The sequence below is a fragment of the Muntiacus reevesi genome, chromosome 16 (genome assembly GCF_963930625.1).
Source record: "Muntiacus reevesi chromosome 16, mMunRee1.1, whole genome shotgun sequence".
Taxonomy (NCBI): Eukaryota; Metazoa; Chordata; class Mammalia; order Artiodactyla; family Cervidae; genus Muntiacus; species Muntiacus reevesi.
The window spans coordinates 11348068-11372706 of record NC_089264.1 but is presented as its reverse complement, the minus strand read 5'-3'; positions in this window follow the sequence as shown (position 1 = coordinate 11372706).

Below are 24639 nucleotides of genomic sequence, written 5' to 3'. Positions count from 1 at the left end.
GATTGTCATGATCAAACTATAAGAATATCATGGAATGTTCTTGCTTACATGATTTTCTCTTTACCCAATAAAATAAAATATTCTCCAAATTCTAGACTAAAAATGCACCTATGACTCTATTCAAATCGTATTGAATGTGAAATGAAACAGGTTATATTCAATAATGTTCAATTCATGAAACATTAAAAAAAAATCTTTATAGTGCCTTCTCCCTTGTGATGTCAGAAACTCTTTTCCTTCGTTATGTAAATCTGAGTTTTAGATTTTAAAAGTTTCAGGGTCAGAAAAAGAAAGTATAAAAATCTAGTGCGGTCACCTTTGGAATTTGAAGACAATCCAAAGTATGCTAATATATTGGTCTTTATAGAACAAAGGTTTCTTTAGGACAAATGTTTTATTTCAAATTTTAGAATTTTTCTCTGCTTCTGATTTAATTTGTCCTTCTGACCACTTCAGGATAGTCAGCACAATAATATAGTCATTTTTGGTGAATATGTAACTCAGAATTAGGACAAGATCCAGGAGCTTTAATAGGTGGTCCTTACAGGAAGTCAATTCTGGAGAAATTTATGGTTGGAATCTAGTTTCAGTGAACACAAGAGTTTGTCTCAGGCTTAAAACAAAGATGGGCTTTTATGCACAGGAAAATCTTGAGAACTAAGGAGACTGCATTTTCTGAAAAATGTATGTTAAATATGACCCTTAGGAAAGAAAAGAAAAAGACTTGTAATGTACTTTCTCAACCAGGGTGACATTGTGTTACTGCTTGAGAATGTATGAGTTGCATTTACTCAAATCGTAAACACCAGTCTCTTGTAAGTGCCACGATGAGTGCTAAGTGCTAGGTTTTCTACAAAGTGTTTTAAACAGTTCAGTTTGTTTTTCATTAGACAGTATCCAGTCACATCCAGTAGTGTAGTCAACCCATTTTTTTCCTTTGTGGTTGATTGAATTCAGTAAAGACCTGACCTAGTAGAAAATTTAGATGTATTATTATTTATATTATATCTAGTGTTCATCCTGCTATATTAAAGGCGTGGTATGAATAGACTTTGCAATTATAATCCACTTTTCATGATTAAGAAGTTCCTTGTATTTACTTTTGTTTCTATTATCTGTTTTGTAGAACATCTCGTTCATTCTCTTTGAAAAAGTGGAGTGAGAAGTGCATTTGACCCATTCTCCCTCTCTCAAAAAAAAATGCATTCATCAGGGATTCAGAATTAGTTTAATAAGAAGCCTTGATTCATGACACATTGTCATCAGTGAGCCCTGCATGATCACATGAAAAATTTTATTTTTGTATGACACAAATGAACCTATCTGTGAAACGGAAACAGACTCACAGACATAGAGAAGAGACTTGCGGTTGCCAAGGGGGAGAGGGTAGTTGAAGGAAGAATTGGGAGTGTGGTATTAGCAGATGCAAACTAATATATATAGTATGGGTAAGCAACCAGGTCCTACTGTATAGCACAGGGAACTATATTCAATATCCTATGATAAACTGTATCAAAAAGAATACATATATGTATAACTGAGTCACTTTGCTCTATAGCAGAAATTAAATGCAACATTGTAAATCAGCTTTAATAATTTTTAATATTTTAAAATTTTAAAACTTTTAGTAATATAGTTATAGTAATATTAGTGAATGTACTACCAAATTGAAGATCTATAGGACTGACAATAACTTACATTTATTGAGATATTCCTTCTGCTGAGTAAAGTTTACTCAAGAAGTTTTTTTGTTGTTGGTTGATTCAGCTTTTTATTGAAGTATAATTTATTTCTATTACATTAATTTCAGAAAACATAATGATTTGATATTTTTATACATTAAAAATGATCACCACAAAAGTCCACATAGTTATTACAATGCCACTGACCGTATTTCCTGTGCTGTGCATTAGATACCTGTGACTTACCTAACTAGAAGCTTGTACCTCTTAATTTCCCTCAGATATTTCACTCATCTTCCACTACATTCCCTCCTGAGAAACACCAGTTTATTCTCTGTATCTGTAGTCCGTTTCCATCTTCTTATGTTTGTCAATTTGTTTTGTTTTCAGATTTTGTGTAGAAGTGAAATTATACAGTATAGTCTTTAACTGTCTGATTTATTTCACGTAGCATAATATGTTCTAGGTCCATTCCATGTTGTTGTAAATGGTAACATTTCATTAAAAAGTTTTAATTCCATATATATATGGAATCTTACTCAGCCATAGGAAGTATATATATATTTTTATATATAAATAAATATGTGTGTGTATGTGTGTGTGTGTGTACACCACCTCTTCTTTTCATTCCTCTACCAATGGACACATAGGTTGTTTCCATACGACGGCTATTGTCAATAGTGAATAGTGCTGCTATTGAACGCTGGGGTACAGGGATCTTTCTCATTTATTTTTAGTTGAGATATAGTTGATTTACAGTGTTGTGTTATTTTCTGGTGTACAGCAAACTGGTTCAGTTATATGTATATAAACATATTGTTTTCCATTATGGTTTTTACAGAATGTTGAATACAGGTCCTTATACTGTGAAGTAGGACCTTATTGTTTATCCATTTTACACATGTATCTCTTTATTTTTATGTATTTTTAAATGTTGATTATTTACGTATGTTTGGGTGCTCTGGGACCTTGTTGCTGTGTGTGACTTTCTCTATTTGCAGCGAGTAGGACCGAGCTCCAGTTGCTGAGCTTGGGCTTCACACTGCGTTGGCTTTGCTGTTGCAGAGCGCGTGCTCTATGGCATGTGGGATTCTGTAGTCGTGGCTCATGGGCTTAGTTGCTCTGTGGCGTGTGAAATCTTGCCAGACCTGGGATCAAAACTGTGTTCTCTGTGTTGGCAGGTGGATTCTTAACCACTGGACCACCAGGGAAGTCCCACATGGGTCTTTTTAAACTAGTATTTTTTTGTTTGTTTGTTTTCTTTGGCAAATACCCAGAAGTGGAGTTGCTGACTCATATATGGTAGCTCTATTTTTAATTTTTTGAGGAACTTCCATTCTATTTTATCATGGTGGCTGCACCAATTTATATTCCCACAGTGCATGAGGGTTCCATCTCCTCTATATCCTCAAAAACACTTATTGTCTTTTTGATAACAGCCATTCTGACAAGGGTGAGGTGATATCTCATTATGATTTTGATTTGCGTTTCACTGACGATTAGCCATGTCGACTATCTTTTTACATGTCTGTTGGCCATCCGTATTTCTATTTAGGCTCTCTGCCCATTTTTAAGTTGGGTCGTTTGTGTTTCTGGTGTGGATTTGAACGAGTCCTTTACATCTTTTGGGTGTTAATCGCTTATCAGATACAGCACTTGGGTATGTTCTCTCATTCAGTAAGCTGCCTTTTCATCTTGCTGATAACTTCCTTCACTGTTCCGTTTTGTATCTTTATGGTCATTACCTTGAACTCTTGTTTTAAAATAATTTGCATACCACTTCTAAAGGTTACTTTCCATATCCTTCACCTGTAATGTATTCCTCCTTCTTCCTAATTCTCTGTGTTTCTTTCTGGGTGTTAGGTATGTTGTTACCTTCTCTGGTTTTGTTGAGGTGCCTTTATATAGGAGAACTCTTTACGGGGACTGACAGCAACTTCCCCTGTGGTCACCAGCGTTATATACTCTAGGGGTGCCCCCTGTGTGGGCTGTGTGAGCCCAAATGCTGTGGGCATGCCAGTCGGTGGAGCTGGGCTCTGGACCAGTTTGCTGCTGGGCCTTCCTCATGCAGCGGATGCTGGCCCACTGGTGGGTGGGGCTGGGTCCCCAAATGGCTGGATGCTTGCCTTGGGGGAGCTTAGGACTGGTGCTGACCTGCTGTTGAGCTGGTAAGCCCTTGGCACTAACAGGCCAGAGAGAAGACTCCAAAATGGCCCTTGCCAAATGGTGTCTTCATGTCAGGATGAGCTCCTAAGAATGGCTGCTGCCCTCTCTGTTTTCTCGGGGAAAGTCCCTTCTTCCTCTCTTGGGGGGCCCTCCAGGACTAGCAGTGGGTCTGACTGAGCCTCCTTTCAAATTATTGCCTCTGTGCTGGGACTAAGAGCATGTGAGATTTTTGCATGCACCTATTAAGAGATCTTGCATCGTACAGTCTCTTTGTCCTGATTTCCAAACACAATTTTTGTTATAGAGAAGAGAGATTCCTTTAGAATCCTTTTTAAAAAATCTGAGTGCCACAGAACAGCACTTTGTTTCCAAGACAGTTTACGTTGTGTTAATACGTGCTTCTCTTGTACAACACGCATAAAGAGCACATATGAATGTATAAATCCACGTCTGTATACATCTGACTTAAAAACAGACTTTCATAATGCTGTTTACTCACGAGTAAAAAGCAAGGTGTGTTTCTCCCTCCTTACGTGTTTGTTGTTGCTTTTGCACCACCACCATTTCTTATTGATTGCCAATTTGTTTTCCTCTGCTTTTTCAGGCCTAAAGATTGATGCTGTTTTGGGGTCTAATTACCCAAGCTGTTCCCAATTACCTTTTCAATGTATTTTTTTCTAAAATGCCTGCAGCTTATGGCACTGCCCCAAATTGCCTGTTTAGCTAAGGTGCTTGCTCAGCATGTCTTCCTTCCACAAGCATGTCACCTTCAATGAAGTCTCACTTCCCTACAGAATACTTTTTATTTGCATTTACATATGTCAGCCAAATCTTGTCCTTCTTTTGCACTTTGCATTTTAATTAAGGCTTTTTCACCATGAAATAACCATAATTTCCAGGGAATTGGTCAGAAAATGCAAAGAAGAAATTAATGGGAAGAAATATTTTAATGAACCAATATTTTTCCCTTTTTTATTAAAACATATAAGTAATGTTTTTCAATCTAAAAGTGTTATGTTATTTCATAGTAATTGCATCTTCTTAGAGCATGTTTCTTAATTAAATGATACATTTAAAAATTCTTTTCTTAAGGAATGTTTGTAGCAATAGAATAGCTGAATTTGCATCTCCTCAAAGGGACAGTAGTGTCCGACTCTTTGTGACCCCATTGGTTATACAGTTCATGGAATTCTCCAGGCCAGAATACTGGAATGGTACCTGTTTTCTTCTCCAGGGATCTTCCCAAACGAGGGATCAAATTCAGGTCTCCCTCATTGCGGGTGGATTCTTTACTAGCTGAGCCACCAGGGAAGTCCAAGAATACTGGAGTGGGTAGTCTGCCTTTCTCTAGCAGATCTTCCCGGCCCAGGCATCGAACCAGGGTGCCCTGCATTGACGGTGAATTCTTTACCAGCTGAGCTATCAGGGAAACCCTGTTCACTTAGGTATATATCATAAACTATATTTAAGAGTATTGAGGAAAAATTACAGAAACAGGAAACACAGCTTTGAGTATCAGTTTAGCTTCTAGTTCCTGGAAAGTGATATTTATTCCCTTTGAGTGGTGGGGGGTGGGGATGTGTTATGAACAAGAACAGGAAATTTTAGAGGATTTGCTCAAAAATTGTCATGTCCAACACATAAAATATATGTAAAGGTATAGAAAAATTCAATAGCAACGTTAGTAAGCCTTTTATTTTATATATATATATAGCTTGTGTATATATATATCTTTGTGTGTGTATATATAATATAGAATTTTTGTTCATTTCAAGCATACATAAAATATTTACAATCATTGATAATATGCTTGTCCCTCATAAAAACCCCAACAATTTTGAAAAGATTAATCATACAGGCTAGATTCCCTAATCAGAATGCACTAAAATTAAAAATCAGTAATAAATGGCTAGCTGTAAAATATACTGTGTGACTAGAAACATTTTAAAAATACTAAATAACTAGTTGAAGAAGATGCCAGTAGTTAGGTTACTAAATTTTTAGAACCAGATGACAAGGAAAGCATTTTATGTCAAAATATATGAAATATATTTAATTTAGCACTTAAGAAAAGTGATACATTTCTGTATACTTTTAGGTAGAAAAATAACTGAAAAAAGTGAGATAAATGTTCATTTCAAGAAGACTGAAAAGGAGTGACCAGACTAAACGGAAAGAAATAAGAATTTTTTTAAAAGTTGCAGATATAAATTTCTATTGACTAGATTGACCAAAAAGTTATAAAATTAGTTAATATTAAGTACTGGCAAAAATGTTGGGAAGAAGGACCTTCATTCACTGCTGTTGCAATGACAACAGGTGACGAGAGTCTATAAAACAGTTTGGTGGTTACTTAGTGAAGTGATGTCTGTATATGCATATATATAAATATATTTGTTGTTATTTAGTTGCTGAGTTTTATCCAACTCTTTTGCAACCTCGTAGACTGTAGCCTGCCAGGCTCCTCTGTCCATGGGATTTCCCAGACAAGAATGCTGGAGTGGATTGTCATTTTCTTCTCTAGGACATCATCCCAGGGATTGAACCCATGTCTTCTGCTTGACAGACACATTCTTTAGCACTGAGAAACCTGGGAAGCTCATATATGTATAGATACACACACATACACACACACACACACACACACACACATATATATCTTAGATCTTTAGTATAAACTGAGAAACTCAAAACTCTTGCAAAGGTTCACACTGAGAATGTGCAAGGATGTTCACTGCAGTGCTGTTTAGGGTAAGCAGATGGAAATTGAATGGCATTTAAGAGAGAATAATCTTTATGTATTTTTTAAAAAGCATGTAAGACTGTTATTTATTTTTTAGAATAAACATTTAAATAAACATATAGACAGTGGTTTAGAAGTTGTATTAGTTAAGGGACAGGCTAGACTGCTATTAAAAAGGAACTGAAATGTACAGAGACACAAATTAAATCAAAGTTTATTTTTGTCCTCAGGAGAAATCCAGAGGTAAGTTGTCACATGCTGGTAGGGTGGTTCTGCTATTGATACCTTGTTCCCAAGTTTCCACTAGCACCACCATCCTCCCAGAGGTAAGAATGTACACCTTTGCAAATGTGAGACAACTAACAGGGCTTCTCCCTCTTCCAGTAGATCCTTAAGCATGTTTATTCTTATTAAACTGCTATAAATCTGAGTACCTGTAATGTATTCTAATGATTGAATGACTGTCAACAACAATCAACCAAGTATAACTCAGTTCTTCTACATTTTCTTTCCTGTGAAAACCAACATTAATAAGACACAAACATGCTTAATCTGCAAAGTTGGCATTTATGATATATTTGTGTACATTAACTTATTTCACTGCTTTGAGAACATGAATAAAAAGCATTCATAATGCAGACATTTGCATAAATCTGCTTTGAGTATCTACAGTTTAGTATATTTCTTATTTGAAGAGCGTCTTGGAATGCTACTTATGCTTGGTCAATCAGTATGCGTCACCCTCCAGCTAAAATGGTGACTTTGATATTTTGTTGACTTGCTGACTCTGATATTTTGTCTTTATAGGGCAGAACACAATTTACATAAAATTAAAAATCTACCTGGCTATCATAGACATGTCAGAGAGAAGTAAGCCCAGAAATCTTCCTTCCAATAGTGTCAAAACTTCTGTTTAGCCGGTAGCACAATCCCTATTGTGTCCCGGCATAAGCGGTTCACTGGTTGGTATCAAGTCCACTCTGACTCTGCCACGTCGTTAGTCAATCAGTCAATTGACTGATAACTGTCAGCCAGTGAAGGACAAATTAGTTTGGTGTTTTATGTTCTTCCTCTGTCTCATGTTTAAGCATCCTGTTACTGTGTCATAGGACATAAGGAAGCAGGTTTAAAAAAAAGATACAGAAAATTAATACACTTGAGAAGCAGCTCATGGAGAAGTGCTTATAAATATTTAAAATTTACTTACAAGACATGTAAAATATTTGCCTACATCACTTATGTTTAATATGATCAGGTTAGTCTGTTTATTTTACTTGATTTTTCCCTCTGAGGACACTATAAGAATAACAGGCGTTGACCCTGATTTTATTTATATTTGTGCCATGATTAATAGCACAAATAGTTCAGTTTATTTTCTTTGTCAGAGTAGTTTTGATAAATGGGTTGCCCTGATTGTATGATATGGACCTTGCTTCTCACTTTCTCAGTCATAAGGCTACCTCTGAACAAAACAGATTTATTGGTGACTCTCCAACTAGGTGAATAGATCAATAAAATAAAGATGACTGATAGAGGCCAAAAAACCCTATAAACTTTCTTTTGGTGCACTTCTTTCCAAATATGGGGGAAATTTTCTGATATTCTGTCTATTCCTAGCTTTATAATGAATTTTAATATAAGACTTCATCATAAAACCTGTTTGAATTATTTCTCTTATGTAAGGACTGAAGTGTGCTATTTTGTACATTAGAATAGAGAGCAATGCAAAAGGAACAGAACCACTGGCTTTTACCTCCTATAGCTTTCTTGACAAGGCAACTTGCTCTAATAGAAAGGTGCTTGGAATCTGAAGAAGCCTGTTATTTATGCGGGGCATGGACCACTATGGGCAGCCACAGGGGTACAGTTAAGGGGAACAGAGAGGTTTTGCTAAATCCTTTAAAGCTGGGCACATCCTGAGGATATGATCTTTAGTGGCAAGACAACCTGAATATTTGTGAGGCTTCTCTGTAAAGGCTGTCTTTGCACCCACACCGAAAAGAGAACGTGCTTAATGTGGGAAAGGCTCTAGATTAGTATTTAACTGTATAATGTCTTCCCTTCAGAGAAATGTTGGGTTAGGTGACAAAGACAGTGTGGACGCTGAGACTTTTTGCTTCTGGCAGTATTATTTCTATTTCCTAAAGCAGAAACAACTCCGCCCCCTACTCCCCAGGCAAGAGTCCCTGAGCAGCAGATGGGGCTTCAGTGTCTCCACACATTGCACTGCACTTATCCTCAAGGGGCACTTTAAATGCTTATCTTAAATATATTTGTGTCAAATGGAATAATGAGAAAGTGTGTACATTTACTTATACTTGCTGCTGTTAAAAAATGGAGTTTTCTACATGAGTGGTTTTCCCAGATACCTCGTAATATACTCACTGAAGATTCCCAAGTTTCCTCTCACATTTACTAAGGACAGCTTGTGACAATGCTTTCTATCATCCTTCTTTCTAAAACTGTGAAATGAACAGATTTTTGAGCTCTTCCTGGCTTGGGTGGTGGCAGGAAGGAACCACTAGGCTTGTGGTCAGACAGAGTCCTGGCGGGAGAATGAGGGTTGTTGTCAGCAAGCAGGGGGAAAGTGGGAACCAGCGATGAGCCTCCGTAAGCAGCCTGCTCCCAACAGATAGGAGACGTCACCTTCCTGACAGGTGGCAGTAGTTTGAAATCCAGGTAGATGTGGCTGTGGCAGCAGGGAGTTCTGACCAGAAAGAATAGGGATTGAGTCACAGAGAAGGATCGAGCATCCAGGAAAATAGCAGAATGAGATAAGGTCTCAGAGATTCTAGAGCCCTGAACACAGGCCAGCTCAGCCACTAACGTGGAGAATAAGACCAAATCCCCAGCGAAAGGTGAGAAAGGAACTAGAACATTAGTTTGGCTCCTCAAATCCCCATCACACTGGTGGTGGTGGTGGAGGTCACTATGTCATGTCCAACTCTTTGTGACCCCATGGACTGTAGCCTGCCCGGCTCCTCTGGCCATGGGATTTCCCAGGCAAGAATACTGGAGTGGGTTTTCATGCCTTCCTTCAGGGGATCTTCCTGGCCCAGGGATGGAACCCACATCTGCATTGGCAGGCAGATTTTTACCTGAGCTAGCAGGGAAGCCCAAGATTAGGAATCACAAAAACCAAAATTTCCAGTTTAGAATTTGGAAAGTCTTGAAGCTACAGGCAATAGTTTAAGGGGTTGAAGTAACAGAGGGTTAGTATTGATAAGCCAGTCACTCCATGGATGCTTTATGAACATCAGCTTCCTCATTCTACTGGGACAGAGCTATTTCCAGGGGTTCTATCTATCTACCCATAGTCTATCAAGTATCACCTCTATCATCTAGCTATCTGTAAAGTACTATTTCACTTCTCCCAAGTTTCTATACTCCACCCCGATTTTTTTTTTTTAATTGAGCCCATTTTTAGTTTCGGGTAGAGTCTGTTGATATTGGAATAGTGGAGTGGGTAGTGGTGTAGCCACTTCCTCCTCCAGGGGATCTTTTTGACCCGAGGATCGAACCCACGTCTCCTGCATTGCAGGCCCTGACATAATCTAGAACTGATACAAGGAAAAAGAGGCAGTTACTCTAATATTTTTTCAAGAAAATTTCTTCTAGGCTAATACTAAATTCATTGTATCATTTATTTATCTTCAGAAGTTTTGTTTGACTAATAATAGTGAGTCTACAATGGATGTTATTTTGAATTTTGGAATGATAACACAAAGTTATCTAAGAGGTATACTTGGTTATTCATATCCTGCAAGTCTTTATATTTCAGCCTAAAATAAACAGACAAAAATGTCACCAAAAATGATGATTAGCAGGTAGAAGTATCAGTACAGGGACGTATGGAATCAAGCAGTTAAAACTATATAATTAACAGGTTTTAGATCTTTCCCTTCATTTTATTCACTTTCCCACGCTTTCCAGTTTTTCTCCTGTATTCACTCTGCTCTTCGTTGTTTTGTTCCTCATTGCATTATCTTCTTTATTTCCAAATTTCTCTTTCTTCTTTCTTTCAAGAAATGTATTTCCTATAAACATGCTTTTTCATTATTTTTATCTTATCCTATTCTACTTCTTTTATATTACCTTTTAGTTACTTTTTGATTCTATCTTTTCAAAAGCTGCATTAAGGATCAAATAAAAGAAAACTCAGCAGTAAGTTCAAAGCTGAAAATATTATTAAAACTGCTAGCCTCAAGGAGATATTTTACATAAACATGCCTTGCAACCTGACCTCAAAGTCAGCCAACTGGGCATTTTGCCTGGCTGAGGGAGGCAGAAACTTGAAGGATGGGAAAGTTTTGTGGATTTTTTTTCATCTGTAGGCATATGCTGCTTTTAGCCCAGATGTAGTAATAGGAAAGGGTTGATATCAGACTATTAAGAGTGGGTTGGTGAAATGGTTGGAAGTTTAAATATATATTTATCTGCAGCCAGCAGTTTAACTTCTGTGACTCTTTACCTTTAACAGTTATCATTCGGTTATCGGCATGCTTAAATCCCCAGCATGTCAATCTTGGTTGTAGTTATACAAGTACCTTTAAGTCAAACCCAAGACTTCTTCAGTGGGTCAGAAATGATCTTTAGTACAAAATATTTTGAAACCACTAAGGAAATTTGGGTTGGAAAAAAGTCATGGGAGAGTATTTCAGATGACTAAAGTTTGTGGCTAAGATCATTTCCTTCATGGCCTCAGTTGGTAGAGTTACTGCCTTGTCTGTCCAAAATAACCCTTTTAAAAAACAGCAGATGTGCTGCTGACGACGCGGTGGCAACAACGGCCTCACCTCTCTCCTCCTCATTCACGTTCAAATTCTGGACCTCACCTTGTTTTCCCATTTTCTTAGCACTCAGCACCCCATGCGAATGAAGCAAAAGGTGTTGTGCGTGATGCAGGTATGATACACACGTGAAGAAGGCAGTGATGATGGTGTTTCCCTCATCCCCGAGTTCAGAACACTGGCATAAAGGTTTCTTTCCCACGTTGGCGTTAAAATGTGAATGGCAGTGGACTTGGTACTGGCTCTCGCACTGAGTAGCCGTGTGAGCCTCAGCAAAAATCTTTTTGTTATTAAAGGAGTAGTTTCCTCATATATAAAGTGAGATGACTGCAGCAAATGATTGCAAAAGTTCCTTCTAAATGTAACATAATGTGGTTCAGATGCAATATAGGTAGAATGGACAAATTAAAGATAAAGGGTTGTTAACTTGTTTTTAAATTTTTAAAATCCCTTTGAAGAGTAAATTAGTACAGTGTCACTTCCTGAATGGTGGCATTAGGAACTTTATGGATCTGTCCCCAGGAAGGCAACAATAATTGGTAGAAAATTTTAAAAACAACACATTTTTAAATGGTTGGAAATTGTCCTACACACACACAACAAATGAAGAAACATTTATTTGAAGAAAAAAAAACACATCTGTTTGACCAAATATTATGAAGATGAGTGAATGTCTGTGGCACTTGAGTCATGACCCTCTCCACTGCCTCCAGGTATGTGCGGCCAAAGAGAGGACACTACAGGTGTCCTCGGCTCCCTGTCAAGGGATGCAGCATCTCACCCGAGAGGCAGGTCACTGGCATTTCTCCTTCTCTCCAATTCCAAATTTAAGAGACAGAATTATGAAAAAATGAGGCTAAGAGATTGTGGGCTTCTTTCTCTCATTGCCTTTCCAAGCATAGACTGGAGGCTCTACTCCAAGTGTGGCAAGCTGAGAATATGGGGACTCAGATTGCCCCAGCCCAGGTCAGCCATAGAATGGACGTTCCATGCTGGAAAAGGGGAGTTTAGAAGGCCAGATTCAAAGGAAATTATCAAGAAAGGGGAAAGACAACCCATAGAATGGGAGAAAATACTTGCACACCGTATTTTTGTTTCACACTTAGGAAATTTCAACCCACTCCAATATTCTTGCCTGGGAAATCCCCTGATCAGAGGAACCTGCCAGGCTATAGTTCCTGGGGTTGCAAAGAGTTGGAATGACTGAGCACAGCTTAATAAATAAAAAGACAGTTCAAATAAAAAATGGGTGAAAATCTGGATATGTGTCCAAAGAAAATGTACAGATGATCAATAAGCACGTTTTCAGCATCATTAGCCTTTGGAGAAATGCAAATCAAAATCTTCACATAACACTTCCCAAAGATTATAGCAAATGTTTTCAAGTATATGGAGAAATTGGAGCCCCCCTGCCCGTCTAATGTTCTGTAAAATGATGTAGTCACTTCGGAAAACAGTGTGATGGTTTCTCAAAAGTTAAAAAATAAAACTACATATGATCCAGCAATTCTGTTTCTAGAGATATATCCAAGATGAATGAAAACATACATCTACACAAAAAATTGTCCAGAAATGTTTTTAAACTGCGTTATTCATAACAGCCCCAAAGTGGAAACAACTCAAATGTCCATCAACAGATGAGTGGATAAAATGTAGTATATTCATACAATGAAATCTTATCAATAAAAAGTCTGTCAATTAAAAAAATGAATCTTTGATGCATACTATGCTACAGCAGGGATGAACCTGGAAAATGTTATGCTAAACGAAAGAAATCAGGCACAAAAGACTGCCATATACCATTTTTATGGAATACTCAGAATAGGCAAATCTATAGAGACAGGAGAGGAGCTCCCGACGTGACTCAGTGGTAAAGAATCTACTTGCCAGTGCTGGAGCCACCGGAGATTCAGATTTGATCTCTGAGCTGGGAAGATTCCCGGAGGAGGAAATGGCAGTTCACTCCAGCATTCTTGCTGGGATAATCTCAGGGGCAGAGGAGCCTGGCAGGCTACAGTGGGGTTGCAAAGGGTCGGACTTGGCTTAGCGCTCACACACACAGAGACAGAAGGTTGCCCAGGGCTAAGGGAGCTGGGTTGGAATGAAATGAAGAGTAACTGCACATGGATGCAGGGTCCCTTTTGGGGTGATGAAAATATTCCAATATTTTATTTTGTTGTGATGGCAAAATCCTGTGAATATGCTAAAAACCATTGAATTGTACATTTTAAGTGAATAGTATGACCTGTGAATTATACCTTAATAAAACTTTTATAAAAAAATGTAAATTAGTACCATGACTAATGTGTTATAATTATATACCTTTTCATTTTACTATTTGATTTTGTACTTAGTTTATAATATGATTGCCATGCAAAATTGTGATTTAGTTGAAATTATCAATGTTTCTTTGTGATTTTTATATATTGTGTCTTACTTTAAAAAGGAGTTACCTAAAGCAAGACGGGAGTAAAGTTTCCGTTTTTCCTTCTAGTACTTTCACTGGTTGTGCTTTTTTTTAAAGTTTAAACTTTTTATCTATCTGGAATTAGTTCTTAAAAAATCTTTTCTTTCTGATTGAACCACCTTTGCCACCATATACCACTTTTATTCTATACTCTCTTCTGGCATTTATTTAGGATGACATATTTCTGAAACTCTCCACCTAATCATGAAACTACAGCACATTTTTTAAATGACTATAGCTCTCAAATGAATTTTGAGTAACCATTATGATAAATTACATGATCTCTAACATTTCAGAATTTTTATGGCTTTTCTTGCATTCTTATTTTCACTGTAAACTTTGTAATCAGTTAATCTATTTTTAAAAAACTGGATATTAAATATTCTCTTGGTATTTTTGTTGGAGTCATATAAACTATGTAGATTCATAGTTTAGACATCTTTAAAATACTGAGTGTTCATATGCAATAAGAAATTGCCTTTCTGTTTATTCAAGCCTTGTTTTATGGCTCTTGGAGATTTAAAGTTATCTTCAGATGGAATTAAAGCATTGCTTAAACTTATTTTTAGGTTCTGTTTATTTTCTCTTGGTTTTGGTGGCTTATAAATGGGATTTCTCCCCACTTATTCTATACAGTTATTTGTAAATGGAGAAACTTGACTCCTGTATATTAATTTAATAACTAGATAATTATTTTTTTCTAGAAATTTTACTTGATCATCTTGAATTTTCTAGTTACAAAAATAATAATTTTTTTCTTCAGTTCTTATGGTTCTTTTTCCTTTTACTTCTCTATATTGCCAGCTACATCCAGATAAAACTCAAAAAATACTGGTGAAGATGTAGGTAACTTTGCATTATACACTAGTGGGGAATGCTTTTAGTGTCCATCTAGTAAGCATGGTATCAACTTGTTTAAAAGGCATATATTTTATTTCATTAAGGACCACAATTTCATTAAGAAAATCTAACAGGGATCAAGATAATTGCATTTTATTAAAGTCTTTTTAAAATCAAGGAAATTTGCTTTTTTTTTTTTTAACCTATTTATCAGTTACAGGCACCAAATATCACCCTAGCTAGTTAAAGCAGAAAATTTTTCTGATTCTTTCTGATTCCTTCCTCTCTCATCTAACGTTTCATGACTTTCAAAATCTTTTATAAACAGTTGGAATAGCTGACTCCAAGTTGAGCTACCAAAAACAGCCACCACTCCCCAGTATCATACTCCCTGCCCTCAATTGGACAGTGACTGCCGTAATCCTTTAGCTGAAGTTGTTGAATCAAGAAGCTGTCTCCAGGGGTCCACAAAGTACTACCTTGATCCTTGTTACAAAGCAGATTCTCACTCCTTGCCTCCCCTCCTGCCTCAGTTCCAAATTTAAACTTCAAAGTCTGATTTGCATGTCTGATTGGCAGAACCTACGTCGTACCCACCTTGCTAGATTCACGTGTGACTGGAAAATGGAGATTTTAGACTTCCAGCCTCTAAGGACAAGAAAAGTATGCCTGAAGAAGGCTTAAATGGTTATTGAGAATGACAGTCTACAAAGCCTGCCACACTATTACTATCATGAATTATATTAAGAGAGCTTTATATTAAAACAATTTGTCTTGTTTTTCATCTTTCAAAATTTTAATAATTTCTGAGGGGTACAGAAAATTATATAGACCATTGTATTTGAGACAGGACAACTAATGGAACTATCTGGCATCCATCTCTGTCTGGAGTAACGTTTCCCCCCTTTATTGCGAGGCCTGAGATCTGTACAGGCCCAAATACCACTACCTACAGAAATCCTTTGTTGTTGACTTTTCTTGGCACTCGCTTTTCTGTCTGATCCTTCCAGTAGCAGCTTGGGAGCCCTGGACTCCCTGGGCACCCTGTGCCTCGCAGCTCAGGCGCAGAACCGGCCCCTACGTGGGCCGGTCTTCCTGTGTCGAGAGGGCCATGGTGTCCTCTCTCGTCTTTTTGAGAATGGCCGGTCCAGCAGGCGAGAGGTGACATCGCATTACAGTTTTGATTTGCATTTCCCTAGTACTTAATGATGGTGAACATCTTTTCAGTGCTTGTTGACCATATCTATGTCCTTTTTGAAAAAATACCTGTTCAGATCTTCTGCCCCTTTTAAAATCAGGTCTGTTTTTTGCTGTTGAGTTGTTTGAGTTCTTTTGTGTATTTTGTATGTTAGCTCCTCATTGGATATATGATTTGCAAATGTCTTTTTCACCCAGCAGTTTGCCTTTTCATCTTGATGATGGTTCTGTTGCTCTTCAGAAGCTTTTTAGCTTGACATAGTCCCATTTGTTTGTTTGCTTCTGTTTGCTTTGTCGTTGGAGTCAGATCCATAAAAACATTGCTAAAATTGATGTCAATATGTTTACATATGTGCTTTCTTCTTAGAATTTGATGTTTCAAGTCTTATATTCAAGTCTTTTCCTATTTTCAGTTACTGTTTTTTTGATATAAGATAGTGGTCTAATTTCCTTTTTAAACATGTGACTGCTCAGTTTTCCCAACACCATTATTAAAGAGACTTTCCTTTCTTTATTGTATATTCTTTCCTCCTTTGTTGTAAATTAATTGTTTATAAATGTGTGGGTTTATTTTGGGGCTCTTGAATTATATAACATATTTTTGTGCCACTTCCATACTGTTTTGATTACTGTAGCTTTCTCTGTGCAGTTTGAAATCGGGGAGTATGATTCTTCCAGCTTTGTTTTTCTTCTCATGATTGTTTTGGCTATTTAAGGTCTTTTGTGGTTCTACATAAATTTTAAAATTACTTGTTCTAATTCTGTGAAAAATGCCATTGGAATTTTGATAGAGAATGTATTGAGTCTCCAGATTGCTTTCACTAGTATGGACATTTTGATAACATGTGTATTAATCCAGTCCATGAACACAGAATATCTTCTTGTTTGCTTGTGTCTTCTTCATTTTCTTTATTGATGTAGTTTTCCATCTACAGGTCTTTCACCTCCTTGGTTAAGTTTGCTTCTTTGTATTTTTTGATGCAATTATAGATGGAGTTTTCCTTAATTTCTTTAATACTTTATTATTAGTGTATAGAAACACCACAGATTTTTGTATATTGAATTTCATATTCTGTGACTTTTATATAGTAGCATTTCATCTGTAAGTAATGACAATTTTACTTCTTACTTTCTTATTTGAATGCCTTTTATTTCTTTTTCTTGCCTAATTACCATAGCTAGAACTTCCAATACTATGTTGAATGAAAATGATGGGAGTGCATATCTTTATCTTTTTCCTCATCTTAGGTAACTTTCAGCTTTTCTCCATTGAGTATGATGTTGGCTGTGCATTTGTCATACATGGCCTTTATTATGTTGAAGTATATTCCCTCTATATCCACTTTGTTAAAAGTTTGTTTTTCATAGATGGATGTTGAATTTCATCAAAAGCTTTTAGTGCATCTGAGATAGTCATGTGATTTAATCTTTCATTTTGTTAATGTGATGTGTCATCAGCATGATGACATTTGCAGATGTTGAACCATCTTTGCATCCCTGAAATAACTCTCACTTAATTTTAGTATATAATCCTTTTTGTGTATTATTGAATTCAGTTCTCTAATATTTATTGAGGATTTTTGCATCTGTATTTGTCAGGAATGTTAGCCTTTAATCTACTGTTTTTTACTAACAGTATGTGAAGAAGGTTGTTTCCATGTGGTCTAATCAACAGTGAATATTTTCAGTATTTTAAATTATACTTTATTACTTTGATAGGTATAAAAATGATATTTTGTTTCTATCGCTATTTGTCTTTCGATTGTGTGTGTATGTTTGTGTAGTAATGTTGTCAGTTTTTATTTTCCTGTGAATTTTTCTTTTCCTTATTAATATGCAGAAATATTTTATATAGTCTGGCCATTGCTTCTCTGATGTATAATTTTAGTTGGCATATTATCAAGCTTTTTTTTTTGTTGTTGTTTGTGATTTTCTTGATAACATGATTATTGTCAAGAGCTACCAGATATCCAGTTGGTCAACTAGGATAATGAGTCAAATTGAAACTAGCAATTAAACTTTTATACCCTTACTAAAAATGCTGGCTCCCTCAATATCCCATTCCCTCCCCTGCCATTTGTTGACTCCAGGTGAGAGTCAGTCAGATGAGTTGCAGGTGGAAGAAATTGTGTCTTTACTGACGGAGCCCTGTACTAGTCTCCTGCTATTTTATGGACCCGAGTCCTGAAGGAGGGGCCAGGAATGGAAAGTATTGAGTCATAATGGAAAAAAGTGCTTCAAGGACATTTCCCATCCCTTGAATGGGAAGTCTCAGTGGAGGCACCTGAAAAACGTTTGACCAGAGACACTCTCCCTCTCTCACTCTTCAGTAAGGCTAGGAATGCAGATCTATGTGTGAGCATGTCCAAGAGGGTGATCCAGGGGCTGAGAGACTGAGCCTTTGACTCATCCCTCTGAGAGGGAGTCTTCAAACTCCCTCTGAATGCCCTGGCTCTGCACCAAATTTGAACTGGGGAGGACAGCTTTCCACCCATAAGAATTGCTAGGTAAAGGTTTTAATCACTGATGCTTGGGCTTGAAAGATCACACATAGGATTTTGGCTGAAAGTCAAATTATAAATAAAAATTACAAATCTTTTATCTTTGTTTTAGCTAGTGTGTATGTGTGTGTGTGTGTGGAAACATTTAGTTCTTTACATTTTCTGGAATGAATCTTCCCATGTATCAGTAAGTAGGGATCTACTTTATATTGTTAAGTCTAACACTCTATTTTAAGATTATTTTAATTTACATATCTGTAAGAAAGAAAAAATACTTCCAATTAATCTATGACCCTCATTAACTGTAAGATGCAGACTGATTTCAGAAATAATAAAATATGAAAAGGTGTGAGTCTTAGAATCAATGAAATATAGTAACATTTTTTTTGCTAGTCTATTATCAGTGGTCTCTCTAAATACCAATTGTTAAATACATGCTTGTATCCCTAATGTGAAATATTTAACAATAAATATGTCCACATAAACATAGCTTATTCTAAACTCTCCTATCTGTTCTTTTACTCTTCCATTTATTACTATGTTAATCAATTCAATTTTAATTTTGTATTTAATTTATTTTTTAAAAGCTGGATAGTGTCTTTTCTCATTATTGTTTCCTCTAATACTTACTACGAAATCTTGCATTTTTGCATAATTTTCTCTTACATATAAAGTTAAAAGTTTTATAAAAATAATTTGTTCAAGCTTTATAAAAAGACTTATTAGCTATGGTTATTATTTCTCTGGATTAACACATAAATTTGGATAGAATTGACATCACTAAACTTTCCAATAGATATTTAAATTGTTCCATTTTTTTTAACTTATGGTGCATATTTACATTTGTGTAAGCTAAAATTTTGTATTTATGGTAAAATTCTGAAAGTGAAATTGTTGAGTCAAAAAATATGTAATTTTTTCTTTTTCATTGAAATATTTTTGTAATTTAAAATTTTTACATATATTGCTAAATTTTTACTCTAAAACTTGTTTTAATATCCCATCAGTAGTGTACAGAGGTATTTGTTTTCCCACACCCTCATTAACACTGAATATAATAAAATTTAGAAACACTTTATACATAGCTGATAGTTTTAAAATAATATGTTATTGTAGTTTTATTTTCATTTCCCAAATAATGCCTGGAACTGAGAAGCTTTTCATATTCATATTCTTACAGTAAAATATCTACTTTACTAGTTGGAGTATTTATTACTAATTCTGTTTGTTCCCCAGCTGATCAACATGTTATTAATAAGCAACTCTATTTTCACTTAGTAGGAAAATCCTTACTGTCTCCCTCATTATTCTACATATCTAACTTGTTACTCTACCCTCATTTTCATATTCTGGTAGCTGGTATCTTTTTCCCTTTGAAAGTTTTAATCTCATTATCACAGATGGAAAAATAAAACTTTTTGAAATCAGTGATTAAACCATTCCTCTGGGCCAAGTTTGCCTCAATCATGACTGCTCAATATTCCTGAGGCAATTGCTGAACTCCTAGTTTATAAATATACACTTGGCTGGTCACCTAACAATACAGCAGGTCCATCTGGAAGTGATTTTCTCTTTTCATATACTCCACCAAAGTTTTCCAAAGCACAACTTGTTAGCATGCATACCAGTCCACTACACTTCCCATTACAGCATTTGACCTTGAATTCACATATCTTGGATTTTGTTTGTTCATGTTGTTGGAATCCATCCTAATCGCTTTTCAATGTATCAATCTTTCCCCCACTACAACAAGGTTTATTTAAGGCCTTTTTCAGAATAGTCACTAATGTAGCCTTCAGACCGTTTATGCCCCAGGAACTGAACTCCTGGACAACTCCTGAGAAAAGAAGGTGTTAATCCATACCACAGCCATCTCACGCTGCTCGCTGTCAGCTGGTGTTCACTCACCCACCTCTTACCCACACTCAACTGGAGGTCTGTGGTGATAGAAGGGGACATAGTCACTTCAGTGGCGTCAGAATCTTTGTGACCCCATGGACTGTAGATTGCCAGGCTCCTCTGTCCATGGGGTTCTCCAGTCAAGAACTGGAGTGGGTTGCCATTTCCTCCTCCAGGGGATCTTCCAAACCCAGGGATCGAACCCAGGTCTCCTGTGTCTCCAGGACTGCAGGAGGATTCTTCACCCCCTGAGCTACCTGGAGCAGATAAAAATATAAAAGAAAATGACTTAATGAAGTCATGGAGACACTATTATCATAACAAAGGTATAATCCTGGAGTGCAACAAGATCATGTAGGAGTTTTGCTTGAATAGCCAGCCTATACTGGTCCCTAGGACATTGCTATAGCGTTTCAAGTAGCTCATCACCTTGGACCTTACCTCAAAGCAGTCACTGATGGACAAGACAAAATTATCACGGTAGAGTGAAGGCACTAAACTTCATCTCCAATTTCTTAGAGAATATCAAGTTCTTAAAATCCCTCAACATCAACAGGACTTCAATCCAGAGGAGCTGAGTGGTCCTCTAATAATGTTCTGATACCCTGGATTATGGTTACACCCTGCATGTTATATCCCTTCTTACTCAAGAGAGCATGGACCTTAACAGATTGCACTATTTTGTTGAGTTTTACTTAAGTCTGTGGAAATACTGAAACAGATAAAGAATTTTAAGAAAGGTTTTTCTTTTAATTCAGGATATCTGCCCACCATAGGGTCTAAGATAAAGCCTATACTTAATGCTGTATTAAACTTTTGGTTTCTAGTAGGTATTCATTCTCTTCAATCTAAGCAGAAAACAGAACCCTTGAGATTGTTTTAATGTATATTAAAAATACCAACTAGAAGTGGAAAATTAGAATGCTTTAGTGGATACTTTAGGAAGGAGATATCTTGGGGCAATGAATAGAATGATACCAGCAAGGAATACCATCTGCTTTTTCATATCATTCCAGCAGCCTGCCAATATTTTGGAAGAGTTGTGAACCATGATAGAAGGATCCTACTGTTTCAACAACTATCTGCTGTGTTTCAGGCTCCTTCAGTGGCTCAGTGCTAAAGGATCTGCCTGCCAATGCAGGTGATGATTTTGCCTGATTAAATTTATAAGTACCATTGATGATTCTGCAATCAAATGCTTGAACAGCCACACTTAATGTTCTCTTTAGGACATATTTTGTAATCTTTTTGTTATATAGATAAGCTGAGAATTTACCAAACCTCAAGTTCTGGTTCCTTTTTACTTAACTATTCCTTCTTCAATTCACTTCTCTCTTTACACCTTTTACTATAAGCAGTCGGAAAGGATCAAGGCACTTCTCCAACACTCCGCTTAGAAATTTCCTCAGTTAAAAACCCAGTTTTATCACTTGCAAGTTTTGCTTTCCACAAAACACAGTTCAGTCAGGTTGTTTACCACTTTATAACAAGGATCATGTTTCCTCCAATTTCCAATAACTTATTCCTCATTTATACCTGAAACCTCACCAGAATCATCCTTAATGTACGTCTTTCTAGCATGCACTCAACACTCTTCCAGCCTCTACCGATTACCCGTTTCCAAAGCCATGTCCACACTTTTTCGGTATTTCTTACAACAGCACCCTATCCTCAGTACCAAAGCTATCTTAGTCTGCCATAACAAAATACCACCGATTGAGCGACTTCAACAGCAAAGATTCACTTTCTCACAGTTCTTGAGGCTGGAAGCCCTAGATCAGTGTTAAAGAAAGGTTCCAGAGTGGTTGGTTTGGTGCTGACTCTTTCCTGGCCTGTGGATGATTACTTTCTTTTTCCTCTTTGCCGGGTGAGGACACAGGGAAAAGGCAGCCTCGACAAGCTGGGGAGAAAGCCATCACAAGAAAGCAGTCATGCGGCCACCTGATCTTAGATGTCCAACCTCCTGAACTGTGAGAAGATAAACTGCTTTTTAAGTCCCTGGTGTGATATTTTGTTATGCTGACCCAAGCAGTGTAAGAGACTCTGATTGATGTTTAGTTTGCCTTAATTTTCACTCTGTTGAACTTCCTCAACTACTTAAAATTATAAAAGTGGTGAATTTTAGCTTCCTTGCATGTCCCTACATGTGTGTCTTTTGTCTTATATAGGAATGAAAAGTTGTGACGAAATATTCTGGACCATAATTCTTTCCTCTAGAAATCTATTTTCTTAGCATTAGCTTCCGTGAGAAACTTGTTGCTGTTTTGGTTTTCTTTCTTCTGTAAGTAATCTATTATTTCCATCTGTAGGCTTATAAAATTTTCTGTCTCTTTCAGAAAATTCTTTATCTACCGCCTTTGAAATTAATCCTGTTTTAAACTCAGTGAGACTTGATATTGAAAATTTAAACTTTCTCTTACTCGAAAATTTTCTTCCATTATCTATTTGATTATTTCTTCTTGCCCAGCTATCCCTTTCTCTTTTTAGAAAGCCCTGAATCAGTTCCATATCTCTTATCTTTTGACTTGTGATTTATGTTATTTTTATTTTGTTTCCTTTGACTTCCCACAAGATAATATGATTTCCAGCATTTTTAAGCTTCATTATTGAAACTAAAAACTTTGAAACCATACTTCTCTTTCTTTAAACTATTTATTTTGTAGTCCTCTGATTATTCCTCTGTGCTATGTTGTAAAACCTTAAGAATTTACATTATAGGTCATTCAAGATTGTCTTTTATTTTTCCAACTAAATATATCGTCAATGGTAACCACTGCTCTGAACACTTGGCTGGATCTGACTCCTTAAAATTAGTGTGTTCTTATGATATGTAATCTTTCTCTGTCTACTCATGTGTTTGGGTGAGAGTTTCTCAAACATACTCTTAGTAATCATTTCAGGTTCTCCAGGAAACTCATTTGAAATGATTAGGGATACAGGATGTGCTTCTTTGCTGTTAGACAAGCAAAAACTCTAACGGCTCCTAGCTACACTGAAGGAGATCAGTTGGTTCCAACAGTTTCCACTAAAATATGCTTAACTACATCCTGATTATTGACATTCTGTCACAACTATACATACAGTGCATGACAAAATCCTTTAGAGGACCTACTCCCTGAAAAGAAAACAGTACATCCCCTGTCCTCCCCCTCCACGGTATGTAACCCACAACAAAAATAAGAAGTATAAGAAAATCCAACCATGTTGTGATCCTCATGTGACACTTTAAAATCAATCAGCAAATACTATTAATGTTTAAATTTTCATGTAATCCCTGATTTACTATTTCACTCAGCACTTGGCTTGTTTGATCAAGAAATTAACCCAACAGCATACATATTGTGAGCAGGCTGGTGGTGTGAACAGACCTGGAGCAGGTCTGTTGAGGGAATTCATCCAGGTTTCTGAATTGGAATGCACTAGCAGCTGTGAGGTCAAAGTTTCGTTCAGATCCTAGCAGGAAGGAAGATCTCCCAGGCCTCAGGACCTGAGTCCTCCTGTGGGACTGTAGGCTGGGGCATTCTAATGCTAACTTCTCCTGGCATTGATTGCCCTGTTCTCTCTGGAGGAGAAGCTTCAGATGTGTTTGAGAGCCCTATTACTTTTCAGGAATAAGTTTCACTTGAAATATAAGTTGAGCTGTCTCTAACAGAATAGGGAAAGAAAGGGAGTCATAGATGTCATAGATATGTGCTTAGGCAGCTATTTTTTAAGGATTTCTGAAAACATGCTTTCAATGTAATTTTAAGGAGAGAACATCATTCAATTTCCATAAAATGAAATGAACAAGGCTCATTTCTAGTTCGACAATTTGCTGTCCACAGAATATTTCAACATTACTTGAATTCTTTCCTTTATTGGAAAAAATTTATCTTAAGAACTAGAGCTGGAATGATGCATAAAATGATGTAGCCTTAAGTGTTTTTTTACAAGTGTAAGTGTTCTTCCAGGACTAGATTGAATTAACTACATTAGTTTAAAGAGAAGTCCAATTTCCTATCTACCATTTTGATGTTCAGAATTATACTAAACTTATCTGTATGAAAACTGGTGATTAGTACAGGAAATTGACTTTACAATTGTTCAACATTTTGGAATTCTAAATTGCGAGTTTCCTTGGAGATATGTGTTCATTGCATCTTTGGTATTTTGGAATGATAATTACCTTTTCATCAAAATTATCAAAATGGACATATACTTGAGCCTCTATTCATTCCATCTATGCCTGTTTCTGACTTACTCAGATTTCTATTGGAGAAGAAAGTATAGTCAGCAATATTGGCTTCATCCTAGGTTGATTTAAGGATGTAATTTATCCACATCTGACTCTTCCCAGAGTCAGAGAATTCTTTTG